An 11,288-nucleotide genomic window follows, 5' to 3' on the forward strand; every position below is an offset into this window, starting at 1 on the left:
TTTATTTTGGCTATAAATAGTTATCCATATTTTAAAATAAGAGAGCACACTTGGGCAACACAAGCGTAACACATCAAGCAACTAGAATGTTAAATGTTGGTGAAAATCTAGTTTCAGTCCTGCTTTGTTACCACATCAGCCTTGGACCAGGATAGAAGCATGCTTGTAAACAAGTGAACAAACACAAATGCTATCCTTTTTTCCCCCCACTTTTCACTAATTATTTTCTCTTTTTGTGTTTTACTCAAGGATGAAGTGTTTCCTCACATCGGTGTCCATGAACCAGGAAGTAGCCTGCTCACTAACAAAACAAACAAATTGAGTTCTATTTGTAACCGTTACAATGGCACCACTCCTCCATTCCCAGAACCACAAATTGTATGGTCCTCTTGTCTTACGTCAGTCTCCATGAACCAGGTAGTAGCAAGCTAGCAGAGAAATCGACAAAAGAAACAAACGTATACCAGAAGTTTTTTTTGTTTTAAATGGTCATGTCACGTGACCCTCCATGAACAATGACGCAGCCTGCTTATTAACAGATAAACAGATTATACATAATGAGCATCACAGCATGATTGTCATCTTGTACTAAAATTGTATGTCCATTACATGTAAATAAATGCATATGTGACCATCAGCCAATGTCCTATGAAAGTGTATCCAACACGTACACACTACCACCCCCCACCAACACATGCACACACACACACACACACACACTGAGCCCCCGGTTTGTCCCCCTGCCCACTTCCTCTGCAGCCTGTGGTGTTTCCGCTGGGGTGAGACGCTGCCAGCTCCCTCCCTCTGCTCCCCAGTGGGGTCCTGCCTCCCAGCATCTGTCAGGGCAGCTGTCTCTCCTCTCCAACTCTGCACTGCACCACACTACGCCAGGCCTCCAAACTGGATCTTGAGCGACACACACACCCTCACATTAACACGCACCGCGACACTGGAGCAATGATTGACTTAGATTCGATGGTGTGAAGGTCATAAGTTTTATCCTTACCACACCACAGCGATTCCAAACAAGTGAAAGATCTGTGAATTTTTATTATACAAGCGCTGGCCACAACATTAAGTACACTGACACAATCTAATAAGAGCCAATACAAGAGCCGTATCAAATATTGCCTTGCTGAATTGATGCTATTTCCTACATTGATATTGTTTCCGTTAGCGAGCACTGGTTTATAAATTTGATGGATAAAAAATATGAATAATGGGGTAGATTCTTTCGACTTCCGCACTTGCCGGTTTCACGTTACACAATTTCATTAGTTATTCCTGTGAATGAGCCCAGGCAAAGAGCGGGCTGTTTGGCGTCCAGGTGTGCCTGGAGCTTCGGGAACAAAACATAAAGGCTCTGAGCGACACAGGTGCTGAAAAATGATCTTGTCCTCGCCAGGCCCAACAAAGTAGGGGAGGAGTGTGTGCTCATGATAGATTACGGGGTATAGTGGGGGGTTAGAACGGGGTGTTTGTGGTGGTTCTGGACTCAAGTCCGAGGGCCAGTTTGGGGTGAAACTGCGAAGCAACACACTGCACACATGCTAACAAACAACAGCAATATTCAACGATGAGCGTCTGCGTGTTGTGGTAAGGAGTATTTTATTTGAGATGAGACCTTGGGCAGCAAGAAAACGGGGAACTGTGGCAAAGTAGAGACTGTGGAGTATCATACAGGAGTTCTTCGGTTTATGAACAAGCTCCATTCCTGCTGTATGTCGATTTTTTGTCTTAGTCTGGACTTTTACCGCCCACTATAAGTCACTCACAATGTTACTTTCAACAGGGTTGCTCATTACATCGATTGCAAGCTACCGGTAGATCACCTAGGGTGGATTGCATAAACATCACTTTGTCGTTGTCATATGACATCAGTCAGCTGACAATAAGCTCCCTTACTGATTCGCTCTTGCTACCTCCCCAGTGTAGCAAGAGCTATGATGCAACTTTCAACTTTATTATTCTGATTCGGATAAACTAACTTGGAGGTAAGATGATTACATCTATAACAAAAGTTATCTGTTCACTTGTTGACTGCGGACGTGGTCTTTTGTAAAAAAAAAATATATATAGTAAATATATGTATTTTCTAGCTTTATAGTATATGTAAATTTTGGGACTCGCAGGCTCAAAATGTGTTAGCAACCCTGCCTTCCACAGTGGAAAGGGTGTTGCAAGGGAGGGAGAGACAGGCTTGTGGGAATTAAAAGAGGCAAGAAAAAAACCTCCTAAGTGAAGCTAGGTATTTTTCCGCTATGCACATTTGACTAATTCTCATTGAGTCTTGTATTTATGAACCAAAACACTTCGATCAAAAGTAAGTTTTGAAGTAATTTATGAGAGTGTGTCGTAAATACGGCACCTTGTAAACCGAGGACCTGCTGCACAGGAGAATACAGAGCTAAGAGACAACAATGTTCATATTTTGGCCATTTTGGGCCATGATTTCATTATTGACCGACACGCAACCTGCCCTGGCTCAAAACAAGAAATTAGTGCCCGGTAGTCCGTGGTTTAAGTAAATGTATGCTAACGTGGTACCAGTTACGTCATACCAACACATTTGACAACAATCTACTCGCAAGCGCACAAACACGTAAAACATGTGTATAGATGCTGACAAACACCCCCACCTCCTCTTTATGTAGAGGTGCATTCAGCACAGATGTGGTCCTGATTAATTGGGCGCAACACAGGGAAAGGGGTCTGGAAACTACCTGGCAATTTCCTGCAGTAATCCCCTCCCTACACCCTTGCATCCACCCCCTCCTCCTCCTCCTCCTTGCGTTTGGATCACGCAAGTCAGCAGGTGGGCTGCAGGGAGGAGTGTCTGCCGTGTGGCGTTGATATTCAGCCTGCGTCCAGCATACTTGGGTTGGGCGCCCTACATTGCAGGCGCTCCCTCTGGCAAAGCTTGGCTCTGAGCTGGAAACACTGACAGTTCCAAATGGTGCAGGTAGACACACACACACACACACACAGGAGTGGTCAGTATGACAAAAATATAGACAGGCTAGAGATGGTAAAAGTGTTTGCATCGCACACAATCTGCAAAGCATGAGGATTACCCAGCGAAGAACAGTGAAGCTTTTTAATGAAAGCGCAGGAAGGGGGGAAGCAGCTGGTGGCATGTGTTTGAGCCGCGAGGATAAGACCCCGTGCGTTGGGTTCGCCAACACCCGCCCCTCCCTCGCTCATTTTCCTCATCTCCAAACGCCTCCTTCATCCCTCCCCCTTAGAGAATGAACTCCTTTGTTCGTTCCACTACTGCCTGTCCTGGAGTTGGGCTTGAGCTGCGGGGGCCTGCTGGCCGGCCAGCATCAGAACCAGAGCAGAACCGAGTTGAGCCCCTTACAGAGCTGGCCGCCGCGGCCGAAAACACAGAGAAGTCCCCAGTCACCCCCCCCTGAGGTGGGAAAGGAAAAAGACGAAATGAGTGCAGAAACAGAAAGAGACATCAACAACATGTCTGGACAACACCAGGGAGAAGCATGGACAGCAAACAGACAGGCAACCACAGGTCCTCTTACAAGCCGTTTCCAACAAGCATTTTCTGTTCATTATGGTATGCATTGTTTCCCATATCGGATTCATACCCAGTCTCTTTTCGCTACCCTTCCGTTGGGGTGCAAACATATGACAAGGTCACTTTTACCCTGTATTCAGTGTTCACGCTCTATGACGTCACGTGATCTCGCCAGTCCATGGCTGCAGATTAAAAGTGCTTCATTCAGCACAAACTAATGCAGCTGATTAGTTTGCCACCTAAAGTCTCCATCGCAGCAATCATTTGTTATACGGCATATCTATTCCTATTCTACCCTATAAATATTTCACTCAGTGAATCTTTGTCAGGAAAAAAAAGTGCAATGATAAGTCAGGGTTTGAAAGAATCATACTTTCTGTTCACACTTGAATCCATTTTAAGTCACTTCAAAAGAATTTTACATTATTAGATAAAGAACAGAATGCAAATAATTGAAAAGATCATTCAGTAATTGGGTGTGTCACCTTGTTGCACCTGGAGCTCACTGTTCAAACCACCAACCTTTTTTAGCAATCACTGGTATTAATACTGGCATTAATTGATAGTAATATCGTCGAGTCAGCTGTTGTGTTACAGTTGATGCAGCACAGACGACGGTGAGCACATAGCCCTGAAAGAAGTTTGGGATGGCTCTGAACGCTTGGTTTCATACTTTTTTTCGAACAATGACTTTCTGTGACTTCACAGGGGGCCAGACTTCCTGATACGGGCATGCAAGGATACACCTGGCCTCCTCCCCTCTCTGCAGGACTCTTTTGTAGAAAATTTCACCATGTTAGCTCTGTGTTTATTTTGCATTTACTGTGTAGCATTATAGAGTGTGCATACAGGGAGCGTCTTACCTGCATGCATGCAAATGATAAGCTTAATGACGTCTAGAGTTGCTAATAGCCTTTTTCACCACAATCCGTGGGTCTATCCGAGCGTTTTTAAACACGGGTAGTCCTCCAAAAAACATTTAATGACCACATTACCACGATGTGTGCCAAGATTGCAATTAGTAAACACAGCATAGCATGCCTAATACATCATAATTTTCTATACATACTGAGAACTGTTTCTAATATTCTGTCCCATTCATATAGTAAAGAAACCTCAAATTGGACCACATTAATTTATGCCCCCAATGAAGTGTCCGCTGGGTGTACAGTATCTGTCAGTATAAAAGGCAGTGGAGTAATTGGGTTCCTAATGTAGGTTAAAATAGTAGTCATCTTTGATAATTCCCCAACTCTAAACATTTGTTTAAATATTCATCATTCCCGCGTTGTACCAGATATATCAAATTCCAGATAGAAATGTCTACCCACTTTAATGTGGAGTCCACTGAATGATCATTTGGTTGTCATAGAAAATGTAGAGAACAAACTAATCACTTTATGATTAAAAAAGGCTACATGTTTGAAACAAAAATGTAAGAAAATAACATGAGATAAAATGTATTAAATGTAATTAAATGTAAATGATTCAAATGTGTATGAGAAATTGATATTTGAGAGGTGGGGTACAACCTGGACTGGTCGCCAGCCAATCACAGGGCACATATAGACAAACAACCATTCACACTCACATTCATACCTATGGACAATTTGGAGTCACCAATTAACCTAGCATGCATGAAACTTTTTGGAATGTGGGAAGAAACCGGAGTACCCGGAGAAAACCCACGCATGCACAAGGAGAACATGCAAACTCCACACAGAGATGGCTGAGGGTGGAATCGAACTCGGGTCTCCTAGCTGGGTGACCTGTGCGCTAACCACACATCCTAATTGTGCTTTGTAAAAGGAAAAACAAACGCTTCATTAATTAAATAAAAAACATTTATTTAGTAATTAATGTATTTGAAATAACATTGTTGCAATTTAAATATGTATGAAAAATGAAATAAATAATGAGTTAATGATAGGATTACGACCGAGTATTCGGGCCACATTGAAAAGAAAAATCTCAGATTTTGAGAATAAAGTCATAAATTTACAAGAATAAAATCATTAGAGAATTTATGAGAAAAAAGTCGTATATTTATAAGAAAAATGGGCAATGCCTGTAGGATGGAGTCCTAAAATAATCACATATTTTGAGAATCAAGTTGTAAAAAAATGTGTTGTAAAAAATGACAACAACGTCCTACTGATTTGGAATTAGACTCACAAAACTCACAAATGTATAAAATAAAAAATAATGGAAGAATGGCTTAAAACCATAATACATCAGATCTATTTTTAATTGGACTGAAAATAATGTAGTTAGCGTACAGGCCACAGGCCACAGGCCTCGGAGACCCGAGTTCGATTCACCCTTGGCCATCTCTGTGTGGAGTTTGCATGTTTGTGTGCTCCTTGTGCATGCGTGGGTTTTCCCCGGGTACTCCGGTTTCTTCCCACATTCCAAAAACATGCTAGGTTAATTGGCGTCTCCAAATTGTCCATAGGTATGAATGTGAGTGTGAATGGTTGTTTGTCTATATGTGCCCTGTGATTGGCTGGGGACCAGTCAAGGGTGTACCCCGCCTCTCGCCCGAAGACAGCTGGAATAGGCTCCAGCACCCCCGCGACCCTCGTGAGGAAAAAGCGGTAGAAAATGAATGAATGAATGAAATAAATACATACATTTATGAATTACTGACTATAATAACTGTATTTTGTTGAATTGGTTGCAATTCATTTAGATGAAAGTGAACAACAAAAATGATAGTAATTTATCTAAGTTGATTTCAATTTCCATAATATTAGTAAATAAATAACACATTGAATTTTGTTTCATGTTTTTCGGAGCCACAGGAAAAAGTCTCAAAGCATGAAATTAAATTGAAATAAAATAAAATAAATGTTATTTTGTTTTAACGCTTGGGATCCGTGCGACCGAAAGCTTGAAGCTTAACAATAAAAATGGGAGTAATTAATCTAAATGGAGGGTCGTTCCAGTGGGAAATGATTCCACGCCAAGGCCTTAACTCACCTGACTGGTTCTATTATAGAATGAAACAATGGCTGTAAAAGTGTTATTTCTCACTCTAAGTCTGAATGTCTATAGGCGAGAACAACACTTTTATTTGTGTATGTGCACAGATGACTCTGTGTTGATGCTGTGATTGTGTGAAAGGGACGGATGAGGCTTGTGTATGCTTCCCTCCTTAGCAGCCGAGCCCATCAAGACAATTTATAGTGACTTGAACGTGTCTCCTCTTCCCTCTCGCCTCCTTCCAAGGCGGCCTCCTCCCTCCCGTGATGAAGCACACTTGCCCAGCACCTCCCAGGCAGCCTCGACGGTCATGTGTCTTTGTAGTCTATTCCTGGCAACCTCACATGTTTGATTGGTCACACTTCTGTGTGTGTGTGTGTGTGTGTCGAGTAAGAGGGGGCTCTGCATGTCCTGTGACTCAGGTGCTGAGGGTGCCCCCTGGAGACAGGGGAAGTCATTACTGGTCCCACATGATGACGATGATGATGATGGACAACTTTTTTTCTCTCTCTCCCATGGTTCTTTGGTTTCTTTCGCTTCCTGGAAGAGTATTGAATTGTCCCTCGTGCACATCAGAGCATGGCAGGCAACCACATCCACCACGCATGGCAACACCGGCCCATCGCCTAGCAACGCACGTCCTCTGCCCCAGGAGGAATTCGGTGGTCTCTGCTGTAGTCACACCATGCATTTCCTGGAGGGAAATCAGCTTTTTTTTCTCCCCCTCATCTCTCTCCGGCTCCCGCGCTCTACCTCAGCTACATTCCAGCTGGCTTAGCTGTTTTTGGAAGGAGCCTTTACGAACGTGTGCAAATTTCACCAAAGTGAGAGGAGGGAGGGGGGCCGGGAAAAAAGTCAATTCTTAGAAATGAATGGTGAAAATATAAATAGGAAAGTTCGACTTTTACTCATTTGGTGGGATAATTGGCCATGAACTCGCATGACCTTTTGTTAAAAGTCCCCCCTCAATAGCACGTCTTTAACAAGCCTTTGTGTGTGAGAGAAGTACGTCACCGCCATCGCCTCTGCATGCAACGCAACTGCTTGCACGCGTGTTTGTTCCTCGTCCGCTTCCCTCGCCCGCAAACGCCTGTTCCCACAGTATTCCCATGACTCTCTGCTGCACCCTCCCACCCCCACCGCCCCGCTCCTCCGCCCCCCCTCAGGGCCCAGACTTCACCAAAAGGCAGGGCTGCGTTGGCGAGCGGCAAGCTGCTTTAGCCCACCTTCCTCACATCTGAGAACCTCTGTGAAATCCTAATCCCCAGAGCAGGGTGAAGCGCGGGCCCAGCTTGCCTGACCTCTCTGGTTGCCATGGATACAGCGCACTATAAATAAAACAGAGGGGCTTTTTTTCCAAGCAGTTTGGCAGGGCTGCGTGGCCTGCACGCTGGTGGGGTTTATTTTCTCTCTCTTCTCTCTGTCTGTATCTCTTCATTCTACCACTTCCTCCTTATCCATTGATGGCTTCCATTCACCCTTTCAAAACAATAACACATGTGCTAATAGCATACCTGCATGGCGACTCCGCGTTCATCCTCTTTAACAAGTTTTCACTCACAGCAAACATTGTAACAGAGGCCTAAAAACAAAAACAAGAGTTATTTCACGGTGGAGGCGGAGGAAATCATTTGGTCATGGCTGTGGGAGCTTGATGGGAAGGGGAGGCATGCAGGGGAGAGGGTGTGGGGCTTTGACCGTCTCGCTGCGACGCAAACATGCTTGACACTTCATTCCTTTCCAGTTAATGTGGAGCCCAGCACAGGATGTTAACCCTCCGCCTGCCTTTTGATGCACGCCTCCTCCCATTGATGCGCTGCTCCTTGCATCACTTCCTGCTTTTCCAGCTGTTCATCACCCAAGAACACATCTCTAACATGGCATCCACATTTATGTAAACCCACCAGACACTTCATTAGGTATACAGTCGATCCCTGCTTTTGCGGGGGTTACCAGCAAATGGGGAAACACTGTGAGTAATTGAGACACCCACAAAAATGTCTATTCTCTTCTGCTTGGCATTGCTAACTTGGCATTGATGTTCTCCGCTGATTTCAGATCAACATTTGCAACATTTGCAATAAAGCTAACTGTAATTAGGGATGTCCCGATCCCCTTTTTTTGGCTTCCAATCCAATATTGTTTGCAGGCTTACCGATCCAATCCAGTACCTGGTCGAGTTGCAACCAGCTTTGAGGCACATTACCTAAAAAAGTTTGCAACGAACGTGATATGGCAACTGGATTGGCATGATCTCTGGGCGGGAAGCTATATCATATTATATTATATCAACTTGTTAGCATGAGCTAACTAGCAAATAGGCTATACTGTATGTTGTAGCTCGCTAGCAAATACTAGCTAACATAGTTTTAGTTTTTGGAGCTGACAGATGATGAAGCTAGTAGCTTCATCTGGACAGACTGCTTTGTCATTTTGGTTTTACATCAGGCCTGTGAAGCTACATACAGTGCAGTGGTTAGTTTGTTAGCATGAGCTAACTAGCAAATAGCCTATACTGTATGTTGTAGCTACCAAGCCAAGACTAGCTAAAATAGTTTTACACTGGTTAGCGCCACAAGTTGAACAACAACAGCATTATTTCATGGATGATAAGGAAATAACTTACTTTGGAGTTGACAAAGGAGCTTGTTGAGTTTTCCAGTATTCCCCAGACCTTGCTAGTAGCTTCATCTGGACAAACTGCTTTATCATTTTGGTTTTACACGAGGCCCGTGAAGCTACATACAGTGCAGTGGTTAGTTTGTTAGCATGAGCTAACTAGCAAATAGCCTATACTATATGTTGTATTTATCTAGCCAAGACTAGCTAACATAGTTTTCTACTGGTTAGCGCCACAAGTTGAACAACAACAGCATTATTTCATAGATTTTAAGTAAATAACTTACTTTGGAGCTGACAAAGGAGCTTGTTGAGTTTTCCAGTATTCCCCAGACCTTGCTAGTAGCTTCATCTGGAAAGACCGCTTTGTCATTTTGGCTTTACATCTCTGGATAACATGTTTCACTTGCACTGGTTCCCCAGGCATATATATTTTTCAAAATAGCAGAACTATATGACAAACTAGGAACCAGGAAACCTATAAGCATGGATAGGGCCTGTTCAGTGCTGCTCTTTGAAGGGCCAGTCTGTGTTTGGGGGGTGTGGCTTAGCAACAGGCATTGGATGGTTTACAATAAAGGTTTACAATAAGACACAGTAAGTGACAACTAGGTTTGTTGCTTTCAGGACAGTACAGTTTTATATCTATTGCATTGTCAGGATGGCCAAGTGGCGTAAGGCGCTACATTCAGGTCATAGTCTGCTCTGGAGGTGGGTGCGAATCTCAGTGGACTTATATCCAAAGTATATATGAGCTGCACGCCTGCCTTTTTGTGAAATAATGTGTCAGCATTGCTGTCCAAGCTAGAGTATCTGTCACAATGATTTGAACATTTGGCAGTCACATTCCAAGCTGAGGACCAAGCCGGCCTCATTTCCTGGACGGTCCGTTGCCGTGTATGAACGACAAGACAGCCTGGCACTCGCACACATCCATAACAAGGAAGACGGAGGTCACATGAAAGGACTGACCCTCACGTCGGGGTGCACTCGGGAGACATTCCAGAGGATTAGAGTCACGATGCTGCCTAAATGTGAGACGCCGCCCTTGGCAAAAGACAAATACAGTTAATGTGGCGGCTCATCGGGAGCACCTTGCATTAGTATGTATGTAGCCCGTGTGAAAGCGTGGGTGCACTGCGAATGTGTGTTGATGCGGCCCTGGTGAGCATGGAGTTAATGCAGCAGGGGCTGTGGCAGTCCTCCTGCCCCTCAGCCAGATTAATCATGCAGGAGAAACACAGCAGGGCCCCCGTTCGTTCCGCCTCAGGGTGAAGCTGTGCCCGCATGCTCTCCGTATCACATGGCCCTTGCCCCCAGGGGTGGGGTGGAAGGGAAGGAGCGGGGAGGCGGGGTGTGGAGGGGGGTTATTGACGGTGTGCTGGAACGCCACGGCACGCAGTGAGGCTTCTACTTCTCCGCCATGCTCGCTTTTTATTTATCCCCTCTTCCATCCCTCACTTCTTTTCTTCCCTTCACTCCCCATCTGTGAGTGTGAAAAAGAAAAATGGAGACACAGACGTTGGTCTCCCCTGCAAGGAGACAACAACAGTCCTTTTTTTTTTTTAATCTCCCTCCGGAGGGCCCTGACGACAGCAGCGGCCTGGCTCGGTGCAGGATGAAGAGGGCTAGTGTGTGGGGAAGAAGGGATGGAGGGATGTGAAGGGAGGGCAGCCAAGGGACCGGCCACAGATATCTCCTGGAAGTAAGTCCATGGCGTCTCTCTGCACGTCAGAGAACAGCCACCGCCATTGTTTGGCGACAGACGCAGTGTCTCCGTTACTTGAGCAGTTTTCCAATGCTGCTGAGCTGCTGTAGAAGAGCATAATGTGTACTGGGTTTACTGTGGACTAGGGAATGGACTATGGGAGAGATGAACAATGTTCTGAACTCCTGTTTACATCCTTTGTTAAGAATATTGGAGGTCTGCTTCCCACAGCTTTTTCTGGACAGCAAACTAGTTGAGAGTGAACCAACAGTGCCTCTGTTGGTTGCAGTCAAGTAGTGCACATGTTTCCTCAATTACAATACTTAACGATCCACACAATCTTAATGATGAATGAATCAATTGCTTTGTCACCGTGTCAGCAAATGCAATGCAAGTGGTTCCAAATGACTTCTCAAGTGAGCTTTTCTTCCTGGCACTCACACA

General features: G+C 44.6%; 1 long non-coding RNA gene across 2 annotated transcripts; it reads right to left on the bottom strand.

The window, feature by feature from the left end:
* Nucleotides 1-1,511: 1,511 nt before the first annotated feature.
* LOC131138420 (uncharacterized) lies at nucleotides 1,512-9,662 on the bottom strand. 2 transcript variants are annotated; one of them, XR_009132085.1, is made up of 4 exons: nucleotides 9,424-9,662; nucleotides 9,144-9,255; nucleotides 8,032-8,099; nucleotides 1,512-2,940 (listed from the first exon to the last, which is right to left on the bottom strand). It is a non-coding gene; the product is annotated as an uncharacterized LOC131138420 (long non-coding RNA). The 2 variants fall into 2 exon arrangements; XR_009132084.1 differs by having other exon boundaries at nucleotides 1,512-3,412.
* Between the last annotated feature and the right edge of the window lie 1,626 nt (nucleotides 9,663-11,288).

Source organism: Doryrhamphus excisus, chromosome 11 (genome assembly GCF_030265055.1).
Source record: "Doryrhamphus excisus isolate RoL2022-K1 chromosome 11, RoL_Dexc_1.0, whole genome shotgun sequence".
Classification (NCBI taxonomy): domain Eukaryota; kingdom Metazoa; phylum Chordata; class Actinopteri; order Syngnathiformes; family Syngnathidae; genus Doryrhamphus; species Doryrhamphus excisus.